Raw genomic sequence first — 18,188 nt, 5'->3', positions numbered from 1 at the left:
TTTGTTCACTCTCCTATTGGTGAAGTTTTTTTTCCCTCTCTGCTGTCACCACTGGCTTGCATGGTTCAGGATCTAAAAAGCTACTCATCTATGAATTTGCTCTACAGTGTTTGGACTCTCAATAATGACTTCAAACCACCCTGAACTGAGCTAAACTGAACTGAACTTAAACACTAAAAACTGAACTACCCTGATCCAGTTACTATGACCATTTATGTAAAGCTGATTTGACACAATCTACATTGTAAAAGCGCTATACAAATAAAGCTGAATTGAATTGAATTTCACTGGCTTCACGATTAATTTGCCACCTCTTAGTGAGTCAGTAGTGCCAGTTAAAATATGTCTACCGAACCACTTGGTTGGAGTGGTTGGGGTGTCGCTAGGGCACTTCAGATCACTTTGGAAGGGCACTTTCTATTCAAGAATAAAAAGGGCATGTGCACTGCACAGGTTGAGCTCTATGTTGCACGTGCCTGTTGATCCTGGACCATCATCATATAAATACTGTGTAAAATCTGTAATGTTGATCCTGCACAATCATCATTAAAATACAGTGCACATTCAGTAATGTTGATCCTGGACCATCATCATTTAAATACAGAGTAAATTCAGTAATGTTGATCCTGGACCATCACTATTTAAATACAGTGTAAATTCAGTATTGTTGAACTTGAACCACGATAAACATTTAATTACAGTGTAAATTCAGTAATGTTGATCCTAGACCATCATCAGTAAAATACAGTGTAAATTCACTAATGTAGATCCTGGACCATCATCATTAAAAAACTGTGTAAATTCAGTATAGTAATCCTGGACCATCATCATTTAAATACAGTGTAAACTGAGTAATTTTGATCCTGGATCATCATCATTTAAATACAGTGTAAAATCTGTAATGTTGATCCTGCACCATCATCATTTAAATACATTGTAAATTCAGTATAGTAATCCTGGACCATCATATACATTTGAATACAGAGTAAATTCAGTAATGTTGATCCTAGACCATGATAAACATTTAATTACAGTGTAAATTCAGTAACGTTGATCCTGGACCCTCATCATTTAAATACAGTGTGAATTCAGTAATGTTGATCCTGGACCATCATATACATTTGAATACAGAGTAAATACAGTAATGTTGATCCTGGACCATGATAAACATTTAATTACAGTGTAAATTCAGTAACGTTGATCCTGGACCCTCATCATTTAAATACAGTGTGAATTCAGTAATGTTGATCCTGGACCATCATATACATTTGATTACAGAGTAAATACAGTAATGTTGATCCTGGACCTTGATAAACATTTATATACAGTGTAAATTCGCTAATGTTGATCCTGGACCATCATAAACAGTTAAATATAGTTTAAATTAACTAATGTTGATCTTGAACCGTCATCATTTAATTGCAGTGTAAATTCAGTAATTTTGATCTCGGATCATCATCTTTTATTTACAGTGTACATTCATTAATGTTGATCCTGGACCATCATAATGTAATTGCAGTGTAAATTCAGTATTGTTGATCCTGGACTATCATCATTTATTTACAGTGTAAGTTCACTTAAAGTGATCCTTTAAACTTCCACTATGGGGAAATGTATGAAAAACGCCACAATGATTAAACCTTACCTTGCAACCAATGAGAGGTTATGCCAGGCAAAAAGAGAGCGTAAGCGCACCTGCATCACCAGAGGCGCGGTCTTCCAACGTGTTCCCTGGCTTTTAATTTTCCCACATCAACAGAAGGTTTATGGATTTAGATATATTTTTCAGGAGTCGCAATGCGTCTAGTTAAATTTTATGAATTAAAACGACAGTACGTTGGGAAAGCGTGCAGTCCCTATAGGGAGGAGGCTGCGGAGGCCACCAGCTACCCAAGTGGGGAGACTTGATGGCAAAAGAGCATATAGACTAGCCCTGAGAAGGTGGAGTACACATATGAATGTAAGATGATTAGTGGTGAGGGAAGACTCAGGTCTGCCTATGAGGGGGTCTGCACCATGGTTGTATAAGCATATGGGATCGCCAGCAGGGATCGCACATAGTGGGCACCTATACCCAGAATGCGGGCTGACCAGCAGGCAGACTTACAACATAACAGGTCAGCGCCTGACTCCTCTGCTGAGTCAGATGCTGGGAGCCTTAAAGGAATCTCTGCAGGGTTCGCAAAGCGGGGAACTTTATTGACAGAGTGAAAAAAGCACACGTATCTCTGTGTTAGGGAGAATTGCGCAGCAAGCGCGTTACAATACCTTCACCGAGTGTTTCCTTAATCACCAAGGGTTACCTTATACCCTTGAGGAAACTGGCTCCACTCGCAGATTATTAAATCTTAAAAATATTTTAGGTGTTGCCCAGCCTGCAGCTTTACAGATGTCTATTAGAGAGGCGCCGTGTGCACCCGACCAAGAGGATGCAACGCTTGAAGTGGAGTGTGCTCGAACTCCTGGGGGACATGGCTCGCCCTGGCTTAATTAAGCGAGGGAGATGGCATCCACTATCCAGTGGGCCAACCTCTGTTTAGATATGGCATTTACCTTCTGCCGACCACTATAACAGACGAAGAGCTGCTCAGATGATCTAAAGGTCTGACTGCGGTTCACATAGATTCGTAAAGCACGAACTGACTTCTCTGCGAGAGACGCACCACTCAGTGAATAGATTCCACTTCAGGGCGTTGACATGCCTCGTAGAGGGGGCTCTAGCCTGAGTGATGGTATTAACCACCGCCATAGGTAGGTTACCTAAGTCTTCCTCGCGTCTAAGGACCACACATGGAGGTTCCAAAATTCTGGTCGAGGGCGCCAGATGGTGCCCTGTCCCTGAGACAGTAGGTCCTCTCTCAAAGAGATCTGCCAGGGGGATGCACGTTGCAAGGAGTGAGACTTCTGATATCTATGTCCGGTTAGACCAGAGAGGCACAATTAGCAAGATCTGCTCCTCGTCCTTTCTGACTTTGCACAGTAACTGTGCAAACAGGCTCAATGGGGGAAAAACGCATATTTGCGCATGCCCCGAGGCCAGCTGTAGGCCAGTGCATCTGTGCCAAGAGAGCCCTTGGTCAGGGAAAACAACCCACTGGCAATGAGTGAACTCAGGGGAAGCAAACCGATCGATCTGGGCCCATATCAGCTGAACAGACTCGGCGTGGAGTTTCCACTCTCCTGGATGTAAAGGCTGCCGTTAGAGTGCGTAGGCTGCACGGTTAAGCTTGCCCTTGAATATGAATGGCGCGCAGCGATTTTAGCCGTGTATGACTCCAGAGGAGCAGACGGTGAGCTAGCGAGCTGAGACATGCGGCGAGAGCGAATACCCCCATGCTGTTGATATACACCAACGCCGCCGCACTGTCCTTTCCTTTCCACAGGCCAGCAGCTACATGCCTGGAACATATGGCCTCCCAGCCCATGCTGGAAGCATCTGTCGAAATGACAATATGTCATTTCAATACGTCTGTCCTAGAGGCCCTCTGGTCTGTGGGAATGGGGAGGTAGTTCCAGGGGCTGAGGGCGCGGCGACACCACACAGTGATCGTCACTCGGTGTGTGCCCGCGTGCCATGCGTGTCTGGGGACTTGATCGTGAAGCCAGTGCTGAAGTGGTCTCATATGGAGTAATCCGTGCGCCATGACAGCAGCTGCGGATGCCATATGCCCCAGGAGCCTCTGAAAACATTTTAGTGGGACCACTATTTTGCTGTCAAACTCTCTCAGACAGTTCAGCATTAGCTGAGCGCTCTCTCCAGAGAGGAGCGCTGTCATGGTGACCGAGTCCAGCTCCAACCCGAGAAAAGAGACCCTCTGCACGGGGGTGAGTGTGCTCTTTTCTCGGTTGACCTGAAACCCCAGTAGGTCGAGGTGCCAGAGCACCTTGTCCCTGTGCATTATAAATTGCTCTGTGAGTGAGCTGAAATCAACAGGTCGTCAAGATAATTGAGTATGCGGATGCCCGCTTGCTGAAGAGGTGCGAGGGTACCCTCCGCGAGCTTAATGAAGACCCGCGGAGACAGAGAGAGTTTGAAGGGGAGGACTTGTAGTGCCAGGCTCGACCTTCAAATGCAGACTTCTGAAACTGACAATGGCGTGGATGAATGGAGACATGAAGCACGCATCCTTCAGGTCTATTGCTGCAGACCAATCCCGAGAATGAAAGCATTCTCAATCCCAAGAATGCTTCTGCGTAAGCAATTTGAATGGTAGCTTGTGAAGACAGCGGTTCAAAATACCCAGATCTAGGATTGGCCGTAGCCCTCCGCTCTTTTGGGTACAATGAAGTACAGGCTGTAAAACCCACTCTCCATCTTGGCTGGAGGGATCGGTTAGATTGCACCCTTCGCCAGGAGGACAGCAATCTTTTCTCAAAAGACAGGGGCGAGCACAGGGCTGACCCTGGTGAGATACACACCTGTGAACTTGGGAGGCTGTTTTGCGGATTGAATCGCACAGAGTCTGATCGTGTGTATGAGCCACCGCGAAGAGCTGGCCTGCCCTAACCAGGCAGGTAGAGCCCTCGCTAATGGTTGCATCGCTACCATCGCTGACGTACCAGCAGTGGGGCAGCGCGGAGTGGGAGTGCTGATCCAGGGAGCTCTGAGGTCCCGTAAAAAGCTGGAGGTGAGAGAGTCATTCTCACCTTGTACCCAGACTCTGGAGGGGAGGGCTGGATGTGTGAGACCTTTCTCCCAGAGCTCGTGAGCCACTGGCAAAGTGTACCAATTCTGCGAGCTGGAAAGCATCGCATCCCAGACTGGCAGTATTCGGGCTGTCATATCCGGGGAAAGGAAAAATGCTTAGAGCTGCTGCTTGGCCAGAGGTTCTGGTGGGAGCAGAGCAGTTTTTGTAGATGGCGACAACCAGTGGATTTGGATGGTTCACTTGGGGGGGGGGGGTCTTACATCCCCGTCGATAGATGAATCAGCCCATCTTATCCGACTGCACCGTCGTGAATACCTGGCTGAATCCACTGATTGTGTCACCGAACAGACCAGCCTGGGATATGGGGGAGTCAAGAAATTGAACTTTGTTGCGCATATCTTTTGCCAGGTTTAGCCTGAGGTGGCGCTCCTGGACCCCTAATGGGGCCATCTTCTTTCCCAGTGCAGTTGAGTGCGGTGCAGGGCTTGTAACAAGCCTAGTTCAGAACCACTCTTGTGCAGCTCGGCCAGCGTGCTCGCATGGACCCTAGCGTGCAAGGTGGAAGCAGCCTGGATCACGGCTGTGTGGGCTCTGGCTCTGAGGGACGCAGAAAACTGACACATCTTGGATGGGAAACGAGGCTGACTCCAGCAGAAAGAGGCACCAATGGCACTCTCAATCTGGGAAATCGATTTGTACTCCCTGGCTGCTCCACCATCAAGGTTGGTCAGGGCGGAAGCGCACGCAGATTGGGCAGAGAAAGGTGCCCTTCAAGACTGCATGAGCTCATTGTGCAGTTCCGGGAAGAAAGGGATGGGAGGCTAGAAGGTCTTGCCTTTTTTGCTGTCCACATACACCCATCTAGTCGGTCACGCTGCAGGGTTGGGGGGATAAACCATTACCAGGCCCGCGGCTGAAGCAGCACAGTGAAAGCATGGTTATCATGTCTGTTTCTGAATCCGATGCAGCGCTTGCTACACCGGAGGGATGGAGCTGGTTCAAATCCTTCATCAGACAATGACAGCCCTTCCTCCGATGCAGCGGTGGACATCTGAGCCTCGGTGTCATCAAGTGAGAGGGCGGTCATCCGAGGATGAATTGCTTCTCTCACTCGAAGCAAGAGGTCCTTAGCATGTGCTGTGCATATATTGAAAAATTGATTACAACTAGCATCAGCTGTGCAAGCTGAACCTGCCAATTAATTTTTATTTCATTAGCTCATTTACATTTTAGATAATTGGCTTTCTGAACGAAATCCTCATAGTGGAACTTTTTCCACATAGCATTGAAGTTCCCCTCCCCAAGGGAAATGTTTCACTCCCTGTTCTCAGAAATTCTTTCATCTGATAAATTTTTGCTAATAACTCACAGTCTTGCACATTTGTTGTGTGTGACAGGATGTACTGCATTCTGACAGGTCACTTCTTTATCCTAATCTCTTCACAGAGTGTACCTTTTAGAGTGAGAAGTCGGAGGGGATAAAGTATGTAGTGTATGAAAAAAGTTACACTAAAGGTCACATTCATCACAAACGTGCACGATAAAGTAAAAAGTGTCCATCATTTGTACCTACCATTTTTCTTTCTTAAATGTAATTTGATGAGCCAAATTTTGAAGATACTGGTTTGGAATGACCTTTCTTCATTGTGACCATGATTGTTTGCACCCTATAGTGTCCTTCAGAAACAGTATTTATACTTACAGAATAAATTGTAGAGATGTGCCCAACAGCTTAGGCAGCAACATGTTACTTTACTACTTGGACAAAGATTTGCCAGTAGAATTTGTACACAAAAGGTACTTCACAAAACTGACTTAAGAAAGACTTCTTATACAGGTGTAATGACCTGTGGCAGCAGCAAGGTAATGAGGTATGTATCAATTAATATGAATAAACAATCCTGTATCCTAATCAAACCTCAATCTATGCATTTTCTGCATGCAGTATGTATCCTTTACTGCCTGTGATACTCCACAGTTCTGTACATTACGTTCTGAAGGGCTGATGGCTGCACACCCCTAATCTTTGAAGAAGATGAAAGGTGTAAGGGACCAACAAACTGATTACTGATTAAACTTTACTTGTTCCACCACTCCAAAATGCTTCACTGTAAAAGACCCTTTGAAGTGGACAGGATTGAGCACTTTGGTTTGGGATGACCCTTTGAAATGGTGGCTATGATTGCTCTTACCCTGAAGTGCCCTTGAGAAACAGCTTTATCCTTTCGGAAAGTAGCAGAAGGCTGTGCCTGAAATCTTATGCAGTTGACGTATGCAGGCAATGACTTTGCCTGAAGAGTTTGTGTACAAAGGCTTCTTATACATGTATAATGATCTGTGGAGGCAAGAATCCAACAAGGTCAGAATCCAATCCATAAAGACCATTTGAATTGGTCAGTTTAGAGCATTTTGATAAGAAAAGAACCTTCAAGAGAACTTGATTATTATGTATTATTATTCTAAGATGACCATAGGAGGTGGATTGTCGGCAGTGCAGGGCCACAGTGATTCTGCCGGCAGCCTTTACGCACAAATGCCTCTTGCACTGAGTGATACTGTACAATACAATACTGTACAGTACAAAAGATTTGATACAGGTCGTCCTGATCAGGCTTGCATTTCCACTGCGAATAAGGCAATAATCTTGGTAGGCAAGATTACTCCAGAAAGTTACTATCAACATCATTCTTGCTCAAAAAGCAGTACGGGCCATTCACATCACATCTTTTGCAAGCTCAAGTTCATTCATTTTCTGCATCTTTTCCTGGAGCCGGGTCGCAGGGGGCAGCAGTCTTAGGTGAGAACCCCAGACTTCCCTCTCCCTAGACACTTCCTCCAGCTCCTCAGGGGGGATCCTAAGGGGTTCCCAGGCCAGCCAAGAGACATAGTCTCTCCAGCATGTCCTGAGTCTTCCCTGAGGCCTCCTCCCGTTGGGACATGCCTGGAACCCCTCCCTAGGTAGGCGTCCAGGAGGCATCCGAAACAGATGCCCGAGCCACCTCAGCTGACTTCTCTCAATGTGGAGGAGCAGCGGCTCTACTCTGAGCTTCTCCCGGGTGTCAGAGCTCCTCACCCTATCCATAAAAGTGTGCCCTGCCACCCTTCAAAGGAAACTCATTTAGGCCGCTATGTACATATTATATATATTATTTACATAATGCTCACAGCATATAATAACAGCTCTTCACCCTGTGACAAGCACAGTGATTCTGCAAAATTAACGTTAGTGAGCGGCGTTCATCTGACAGGTCCATTTGCGATAGCACCCTCCCAATGAATATTGGATAAGACGAAGTGACCGAGCATCCAGCCCGAAATATACAATCTCATTGAGGCTCCGAGTGATTTTACATAAGAGAAGTTAAAGGCCTACAAGTCTTTGGATGCCAACAATGTTGTTCTTTGTGGTCATGTGCAAGAAATAATGCTCCATGATGACCAGATTCAAGAGCTAAACACCGAGATTCTGCCTAGCCAAAGACAAGGAAACAAGACGGAGCTAACGTTATACAAGGCCTGGGTAATTAATCACCAACACGCAAAACAACTGCATTCTGACAATGAACTTCACCTGTACGGCAGGGTATGTGAACCTACACATAGAGGTAAAGTTGGTTTTATATTTGCACATTCAGACTTTCTCCTTAATAATATAATTTCATAAAAATATTATTTGCAAACTCTAAATAGCGAAATTATATTAGCTGCAGCCAATGACTATCAATATACAACATTGTTCACAGTCAAATAAACGTGTTAATGTCGTTTTCAAGTCACACTTGCAGGTCATTTCAGACCGAATATTCAAAGTGCAGTGGTAAACAATATAGGGAGTGTTTCACAAGTTGTCACTGAATGAATGTGTGAATATAAAACCAAGTTTATCTTAATAAAAGTAACTTTCACGTTTCATTCTTAGCATTCAATGTCCGCAGTTTAATTAACCATCTGTAACTGTTTTTGCTGAAATCATTTCTGCAATCAAAAACGAGTAATGTGTATGATTCAGCAAAGCGTGAACTTACCTGATATGACATGATAACTGCAGAGTCCAGCATTTCTAATTAGCTCCTCACTTCATTCAGCTCCCATTTAGTCAAAGACGTCTGCAGTCGGTATTAAAGCAGTGTGTAGTGTATGGTAAAAGTTAAGATTTCTGTTTTTGGATTTCAATTCTGCATCCTACCGCACAACACGACATCTTTCCCATTGTAGCCTGTCTTCTTTTTGCAACCGGGGACCCGTGTGACGTCATGTAGGTTGGTATTTGGTCTATACTTAAACTCCTCCACCCGGGGTAAGAACTTTCCTCCAACCTGGTGATGGCAAACCACATTTTTCCAGTGGAGCACCATGGCCTCGGACTTGGAGGTGCTGATTCTCATCCCAACTGCGTCACACTCAGCAGCAAACCGCCCCAGTGCATGCTGAAGGTCCATGTTCAATAAAGCCCACAAAACAACATTGAAATCCTGTGGTCCCCGAACCAGAACCCCTCTAGCCCAAGGCTGCGCCTTGAAATTCTTTCCATAAAAATTATGAACAGAATTGGTGACAAGGGGCATAACTGCTGCAGTCCAACCTGCACTGGAAACAAATCTGACTTATTGCCGGCAATGCAAACCAGACTCTACTCTGTTAATACAGGGATTATACGGCCTTCAACGGATCGCCTCTGACCCCATACTGCCCGAGCACCCTCTACAGAATGCCACGAGGGACATGATCGAATGCCTTCTTTAAGTCTACAAAACACATGTGGACTGGTTGGGCATACTCCCATGCACCCTGGTGAGGGTTTAGAGCTGGTCCAGTGTACCACGGCCTGGATAAAAAACACATTGTTCCTCCTGTATCCTTGGTTCAAGCATTGGCCAGATCCTCCTCTCCAGTACCCTGGCATAGACTTTCCCCGAGAGGCTGAGGAGTGTGATCCCCCTATAGTTGGAACACACCCTCCGGTCCCTCTTCTTAAAAATGGAAACCTCCACCCCAGTTGCCCAGTCCAGACCTACTGTCCCAGACCTCCATGCGATGTTGTAAAGACATGTCAGCCACAACAGCCCCACAACATCCAGAGAACTAAGATACACAGGGTGAATCTCATCCACTCCTGCTGTTTTGCACTGCAGCTCTTGCAAACTACCTCAGTGACCTCAGCTTGGGTGATGACTGCATCCCCAGTCTCTGCTTCCTCAATGAAAGACATGTCTGTGGGGTTAAGGACATCCTCAAAGTATTCCTTCTACCGCCCGACCACATCCCCAGTCAAGGTCAACAGCTCCCGACTTCCACTGTAAACAGTGTCGATGTGGAGCTGCTTTCCCCTCCTTAGGCGCCGGACAGTTTGCTAAAATTTCTTTGAGGCCGACCGATAGTCTTCCTCCATGGTCTCCCCGAACTCTTCCCTGGACAGAGTTTTTGCTTCTGCAACCACCAGCATTCTTGGCCTGTCGATACTCATTAGCTGTTTCGGTAGTCCTGCAAGCCAACCAAGCCTTGTAGGGCTCCTTCTTCAGCTTGTCGGCATCCCTTACTGCCGGTGTCCACCACCGGGTTTGTGGATTGCCGCCCCAACAGGCACCACAGACCTTATGGCCACAGCTCCTCATGGCTGCATCAACAATGGAGTCGGAGAACATGGACCACTTAGTCTCCATGTCTTCAGCCTCCCTCAGGATCTGGTCAAAGCTCTTCCGGAGGTGAGAGTTGAAAATCCCTCTGACTTGAGGTTCAGCAAGACGTTCCCAGAGGACCCTTACAATACGCTTGGGCCTACCAGGTCAAGCCAGCTTTCCACCCTGCCAGTGGATCCAACTCACTATCAGGTGGTGACCAGTTAACAGCTTGGCCCCTCTCTTTACCCGAGTGTCCAAGACATTCGGTCGGAGATCAGATAATACAACCACAAAGTTGATCATTGATCTCCGCCCTAGGGTGTCCTGGTGCCATGTGCACTGATGGACACCTTTATGCTTGAACATGGTGTTCGTCATAGACAAACTGTGATTAGCACAGAAGTCCAATAACAAAACACCACTCCGGTTCAGATCAGGTAGGCCGTTCCTCCCAATCATGCCTCTCCAGGTATCACTGTCATTACCCATGTTACCCACATTGAAGTCCCCCAGTAGAACAATGGAGTCCTTAGTCTGGACACTTTCCAGCACCCTTTCCAAGGACCCCAAGGAGGCCAGGTTCTCTGCACTGATGTTTGGCCCGTAGGCACAAACCACAGTGAGGGACCTAACCCTGACCCGAAGGCGCAGGGAGGCGACCCTCTCGTTCACTATGGAAAAATGTAAAAAAAAAACACATAGCGGCTAAGTTGGGGAGCTATAAGTAAGCCCACACCAGCCCACCGCCTCTCACCTTGAGCAACTCTAGAGTAGAAGAAAGTCCAGCCCTTCTCAAGAAGTTGAGTTCCAGAGCCCCAGCTGTGCATGGAGGTGAGCCCTACCATCTCTAGTCGGTACCGTTCCACCTCCTGCACCAGCTCGGGCTCCTTCCCTCCCAGTGAGGTGAGGTTCCATGTCCCAAGAGCCAGTTTCTGTGCCTGACAGAAGGTGCCCGGCCACCAGGCGCTCGCACACGAGCCCCAACCCCAGGCCTGGCTCCAGGGTGGGGCCCCGGCTGCGCCATACCGGTCGACATCACAGTCCTTGATGTTATTGTATTCATAAGGTGGTTTTGAACCGCACTTAATCTGACCTGTCACCTAAGACCTGTTTGCCTGTTGGCCTTGCCTTACCCACGACAACATAGCTCTTAGGATCACTCAGGTACTCAAACCCCTCCACCACGATGAGGTAATATCCCATAATCTTAGCATTAAATTTAGTAACAGACCGAGTTCCATCCTGAAGAGCTCTTGTTTTATATATACGTAAATACTTCTGAAAGGTTCACCCTCCAGATTGAGACCTTAAGACTGGAAGAAGGGCCAGTAATTTAAAAAAACTTCAGCATCATTCATTAATTCATTTTCTTTTCGGCTTAGTCCCTTTATTAATCTGGGGTCGCCACAGTGGAATGAACTGCCAACTTATCCAGCATATGTTTTACACAGTGGATGCCCTTCCAGCTGCAACCCATCTCTGGGAAACATCCACACACACTCATACACTACGGACAATTTAGCCTACCCAATTCACCTGTACCTTGTCTTCGGACTGTGGGGGAAACCGGAGCACCTGGAGGAAACCCACCTGAATGCAGGGAGAGCATGCAAACTCCACACAGAAACGCCAACTGATCCAGCTGAGGCTTAAACCAGCGACCTTCTTGCTGTGAGGCGACCCCACAACCTACTGCACCACTGCGTCGTCCCAACTTCAGCATCATAGAGTCACAAATTAAACACATGCACAAAAAATTATGAAAATTTGTCCATTAATTGTACCAAATGGCTCTTTAAATTGGACAGGGTTAACACTTTGATTTGGAACAACCCTTTAGCACAGTGGTCATGTTTGCTCTCACTGGATTAATTCTCTTGAACAGTGACCGCATCTGAAGCTTTGACTGATGACTTGATGCCTTCTTATTCTCACAATGTCTTAGCTGACTGAGTTTACATACACCTTCAAAAAATAATTTTGGACAGACTTCTGAAAACATCCTGATGGTCTTTGATTATAGAAATGCAACAATACACTTCCAAATTCAATGACCAACTTTTTTCCTTAGGTGTAACTACTAGCAAGACTACTATCAAAAATCTGTTACATAATCTTTCGAACAGTGCTTTTATGTTGATTCAGTGGTGTCCAATCCTGCTGGTAGGGCCACTTGCCTGTAAATTGTAGCTTTAACCAGCTCCTATACACTTGCCTAGAAGTTTCCAGAGAGTCTGAAGAGCTTGATTAATTGGTGTTTAATTAGGGAGCAGCAAAGATCTGCAGTGCAGTGGCCCTCCAGGAACAAATTGGGTAATTGAGTCACTAGGAAGTCAAATATATTTGTTAACATCCTTAATGATTTAAAACTATGCATCTTTCTACAGTATATGTCAATGAGAACACATTTCTGATCAGAACTGAACCCACTCAGGTGCTAGAGTCACAGTATATGATAATTCTTTGAACAACAGCATTCTGGCACATAAACGTTATCAAAGGATTTCCAGAGTAAAATGTAATTTCCCTCCATTGTTGAACATTTTCTCTAAACTTGTTCGCTTGGTGCCGCACACATCTGTTCATTTCAAGTAAAGCCATTAAAATCAAATCAGCTAAACAATGCATCTCTTTTACTAAAGCGGTTGCTTAGAACTTGATGGCAGATTTGGCAGCATTGAACAAATCAAGGAAATTCCGAATGTCAGACACTTAGAAAAGACTAATCTGTTATGCAGATGAACACTGATTCCTTTTATCTACTCTGCACTCGGCGCTGCAGCTGATTTTCTTGTGTGAACATCAATCTGTTCAGTTTTGCTCATATAAATGGTACCTATGGAGTTTTTTGGATATACCTTAAAAAAATCTATTCAATGCATTTACATATTGTTTAGCATCAACTCGGTCCTCAATGAAATACACTTGTAATATTAAAAAACAATTTATAATTAATACTTGTTTTTTTATCTCAAGCATTTAATTTGATCATGCATTGTTAAGATTTCTAATAATATTCCTCCTATATAAATAGACAAAATACAAAAGCTTGGTTAAAACTATTTTATTTTAAACTCATCAAACAGACACAAGTATAAAACAGTACAGGCAAAAGAAACATTTTAAAGGTCTTATTTTTGCGTTTGTATGCAAAGCAAAGCATCAAATCTGTAAATATGAGCTTTAAGATGTAGTGTGGTTTCAGATTGTTTCCGCTTTGGTGTTTGCGTAATATATATGTAGGGCAATGTCAAGTTTTTGTTTCAGTTCTGTTGTTTTAAGAAGCTCTAAAGGCCTAACAAAAACCACAGCAACATTTTGATCCGACAAAACTTTCCAGAGATGCATCCTGTGTGACAAAAAAGAGCTCTTTTATTTTTTTGCTATTGCTATTGTATTTCGCCTTTGCAGAAAATGACCTTGCAATCTCTGCAAATGACATTCTTTTACAGCTTAATCATCAGTTTAGTGCAATGCAATAAACTAAAACATGGGATGGGAAATAACAGGAAATGAAAACTTAAATTTCAGGGCTGCATTTTATTATTTCTTTTTTCTGATCTTCATTTTTTTTTAGTTTTTGTGTTTGGCCATTGTTATACATTTTAAACTCTTCTCAAAGCAATGAAAAAGAAACTTGCCATTTGTAAATTTAGCAAATATAATGCACATAAAATAAAAGCAAACACTCTATGCTTTATTTATTAGGTATTAATATCTTTTTAAAATATACTACTACAACTTATTCATAATTAGATACTAGTGCTTAGAATTAGAAACTAGTATTCTCTTGTTATACTTGTACCTGTATAAGTAGACACTAATACTTACTTCAACAGTGACCAACAGCTATTGATTTTGACTTTTGTGGTATCTACAAAATAAGTACTGCACTAGCATAAATATAAATACGATGTTTTAGATTAACTGTAAAAATGGTTTGCCATAAGTAGCAACGTCTTATTTCAATAGTTCAGATCTTTTTTTTAGGAAACTATTATTTGTTATGTACTTTGATCTTTAATTCACAAATAGCTATATTATACACTACATGAAAGCATCACCTTTCATGTAGTGTAATGCAGTGGTTTTGGGAATGAAAAAAGGGCACTTTAAAACCACTCAAAGCATGGTCGCATAACTGCAATGCCCTGGGAAAAAAACAAACAAACAACACCTTTGTAGTTACAGCATCACAGTGGTGAGATTTGCACAGAATATTGTACTGTGCTTTCTTCAAAATGACAATGTAATTATAATGCCTGAAATAAATTAAATAAGAATTAATTAGTCTACATGCTGTATAGCTTTATCATCTTTGCACCATCTTTTGATTTAATCCGGCAGCAATCCTTTCGCATTTATGACATACTTTAATATGTCGCTTTATCAGAATCACCAACAGCTCACGGCTTCATCTGAAAGTCTCTGCCTGCATCTCATGTAATTCTCATTACCTCCAAGAGACTAATTTTGTTAACAAGACACCATGTGTGGTGCGGTAAACACTTCCAGTTCAATGAGAAAAGTGCTCCATAAGTGTCATGCTTTCTTTAGGTAAAATAATTTATCGACTCTTAACCATAAACTTCCAGTTTGGATATTGTTTCTTGTTTATTTTACATTTGGAGGTTGGACGAATGGTGATCTTTGTATTGTAGGGTGACAATCGATTTTCAATAGTTGTTGGACAAAAGCAGACATGCCTTGCCTATGTCAATACAGTTGTTGTTGCACCCTATGGTGGTGCACAAACTATACCACCTCTCAATTTCAGAAGGGGGCTTCAAGGTTATATGCAAAACGTTGCTATTTCAGTACATTTAATAACTCATCTGCACCAGCCGACAAGATACAGCCATCCCTCCTTATCGGAAACAAAGTCAATTACCGAGCTACATGCACACATGCAACTCATATCATCATGGAGCACAACACTATTCAATTCCTTAGACACCCAGTGAATGACAGATTATCACATGTGTTCACAGTCAATAATTCAGACATCAAACTGTGTGGAACACAAAAGCTTCAGTAATGATCCTCTCTGTGCCGAACAGAGGTGGTTATCTAAAATGCCTGGGCTGGAGCCAAATCTTGCTTCAAAAAAGGAAAAGGAAAGTAAAGAAAAAAAGAATCACTATAGCCAGATTTGGCTCAATTCTCAATCACTTTGTTAATGTCGGCATGAAATTGTTCATGTAAATTAAGGCCATTTAGTTTTTTAATGCTTGTTGCTGCTCTTATAAAAGATATAGTTAAAATGTTTTGACTGTTTTTCATTTCAGTTAATCTTTATTCATTTTCTTGTCGGCTTAGTCCCTTTATTAATCCGGGGTCACCACAGCGGAATGAACCGCCAACTTATACAGCAAGTTTTTATGCAGCGGATGCCCTTCCAGCCGCAACCCATCTCTGGGAAACATCCACACACACATTCACACACACACAATTTAGCCTACCGAATTCACCTGTACTGCAAGTCTTTGGACTGTGGGGGAAACCGGAGCATCCGGAGGAAATCCACGCGAACAATTCAATTCAATTCAATTCAGCTTTATTTGTATAGCGCTTTTACAATGTAGATTGTGTCAAAGCAGCTTCACATAAATGGTCATAGTAACTGGAACAGTGTAGTTCAGTTTTTAGTGTTCAAGTTCAGTTCAGTTCAGTTTAGCTCAGTTCAGTGTGATTTGAAATCATTACTGAGAGTCCAAACACTGAAGAGCAAATTCATCGATGCGGAGCTCTACCAGTCCTGAACCACATGAGCCAGTGGCGACAGCGGAGAGGGAAAAAAAACTTTACCAATAGGAGAATGAAGAAAAAAAACCTTGAGTGAACCAGACTCAGTTCGGCACGACCATTTTAATTTCTCCGCTGGCCAAAAGTCTTGTACAGAGCTTCAGCTTCATATGGAATTCTTGGGATCATCTCGTCGCTGGTCTTGGATCCAATCAGTGACTCTGCCTAATCTGAGGACCTCGGGATGAGTATCCCCAGGTGAAAATAGAGAATAAAGAGAATAATTAGCGTAGCTGCTGTTCATCGTGTATATAAGCAAGATGCAGAAGCCTGTGTGGAACCCGCTAGGTGATGCATTGAGTGTGCTTTACTAAACAGATAGGTCTTTAATCTAGTTTTGAACTGGAAGAGTGTGTCTGAGCCTCGGACGTTATCAGGAAGGCTATTCCAGAGTGTAGGAGCCATGAAAGAGAAGGCTCGACCTCCTTTACTCGATTTTTCTATTCTAAGTACTACCAGAAGCCCTGAGTTTTGAGATCTTAAAGAGCGAGTTGGATTGTAGCGAGACAGAAGGTTGGTTAGATAAACAGGAGCTAGATTATTTTGAGCTTTATAGGTGAGAAGTAATATTTTAAATTCAATACGAAACTTAACAGGCAGCCAGTGTAATGAGGATAAATTGGGATGATATGATCATATTTTCTTGACCTGGTCAGAACTCTGGCTGCTGTATTTTGTACTAATTGAAGTTTGTTAATAGAGGATGCTGGGCAGCCAGCAAATAGAGCATTGCAGTAATCCAGCCTCGAAGTCATAAAAGCATGGCCTAGCTTTACTGCATCTGAGATGGACAGCATATTTCGTAATTTAGCGATATTTCTCAGATGAAGGAAGGCAGTTTTTGTGACATGGGATATATGGTTTTCAAACGTTAGATTGCTGTCTAATATGACACCCAGATCTTTTATAGTAGAGCTAACGCTAACTTTGTATCACTCTAATTGTATATTGAGTTGCGAGATCTGCTGAGTACAAGATTTAGGCCCAATAAGTAATAATTCTGTTTTGTTGGAGTTTAAGAGAAGAAAATTGTTGGTCATCCAACACAGGGAGAACTTGCAAACTCCACACAGAAACGCCAACTGAGCTGAGGTTCGAACTTGCGACCCATCGACCTTCTCTCTGTGAGGCAACAGCACTACCTACTGCGCCACTGCTTCGCCCTCAGTTAATCTTTATTTCTGTAAAACTTTTTATAAGGTAAAGTGTACCTATTCAGCGTATAAATAATATTTAATAATAAATCAATATGTAGCAAATTATGTGAATTGAAGATTAATTTGAAGGGCGCTTCAAAAGAATCAACTCTTATAATCCGGACAAAACGAATCATAGCATGCATTGCCACAACGTGTAGTTACTTTTAATTTTATGTGCAAAGACTGTTACAGACCTGCTGTGAGCATTAAACAGAAATATAAATAAGCCTAAACAATTATTGAAAGGTCCCGTGAAGTGCTGTGATTTTATTGCATGTTTGATGCCATTTCAATCCAAACATGAAGAGAAGGTGGGGCATAGAGTAGCTCCTCCCCTTTTTAAAAATCAGCCAATGGTGTTTTGTTTACTCACCGTTCTAATGAGAGTGGTTGAGATCAAGCACATCAAATGTTAAGTGTCTTGAAGAGGGCAAAGCATTTCAGATACTAGAAAGCAGTTGATTGGTCACAATTTAACGAGAAACAGAAGTATGAGGTGACGCGAATAAAACAGTTGATCCATTTAGCTAGAAGTGACAAAGTACAAGCTTTACGTGTTTATATCAGTTTCATATCTTCTAAATGCACATTTTGTCACTGTTTTGGTGCGCACTAGCTTATAGATATCTTAAAAACTAACAATACTCATACTAACATTTAAAAAACCTTCTTTTAATTTCATCAGACTTTTAAGGATTTGGATTTATTAAGTTATTTGTCTTAAAGGAGATGTGTCTTTAGTCTAGATTTAAATTTACAGAGTGTGTCTTCCAGAGTTTAGACACCAGATATGAAAATAATCTTCCACCTACAGTCGAGTTTGATAGAAATAGCAGCTTAGTTTATTTTCCTAACATTTCACATTATAAGCGTTTTAGTGTATTTTTGACCTTGTTACACAAGCCTGAAGCCACTCA

The 18,188-nt window shown here is 43.1% G+C and overlaps 1 protein-coding gene across 5 annotated transcripts in view; it reads left to right on the top strand.

Moving 5' to 3' along the window:
• vipr1b (vasoactive intestinal peptide receptor 1b) overlaps window positions 1-18,188 on the top strand; it is a 738,286-nt gene that overhangs the window by 579,396 nt on the left and 140,702 nt on the right. The window lies entirely within an intron of this gene.

The sequence above is a fragment of the Danio rerio genome, chromosome 24 (assembly GCF_052040795.2).
Source record: "Danio rerio strain M-AB ecotype USA chromosome 24, GRCz13ab, whole genome shotgun sequence".
In the NCBI taxonomy this organism is placed as follows: domain Eukaryota; kingdom Metazoa; phylum Chordata; class Actinopteri; order Cypriniformes; family Danionidae; genus Danio; species Danio rerio.
The sequence above is the reverse complement of the archived record's forward strand: the minus strand, read 5'-3'. Positions and strand labels throughout refer to the sequence as shown.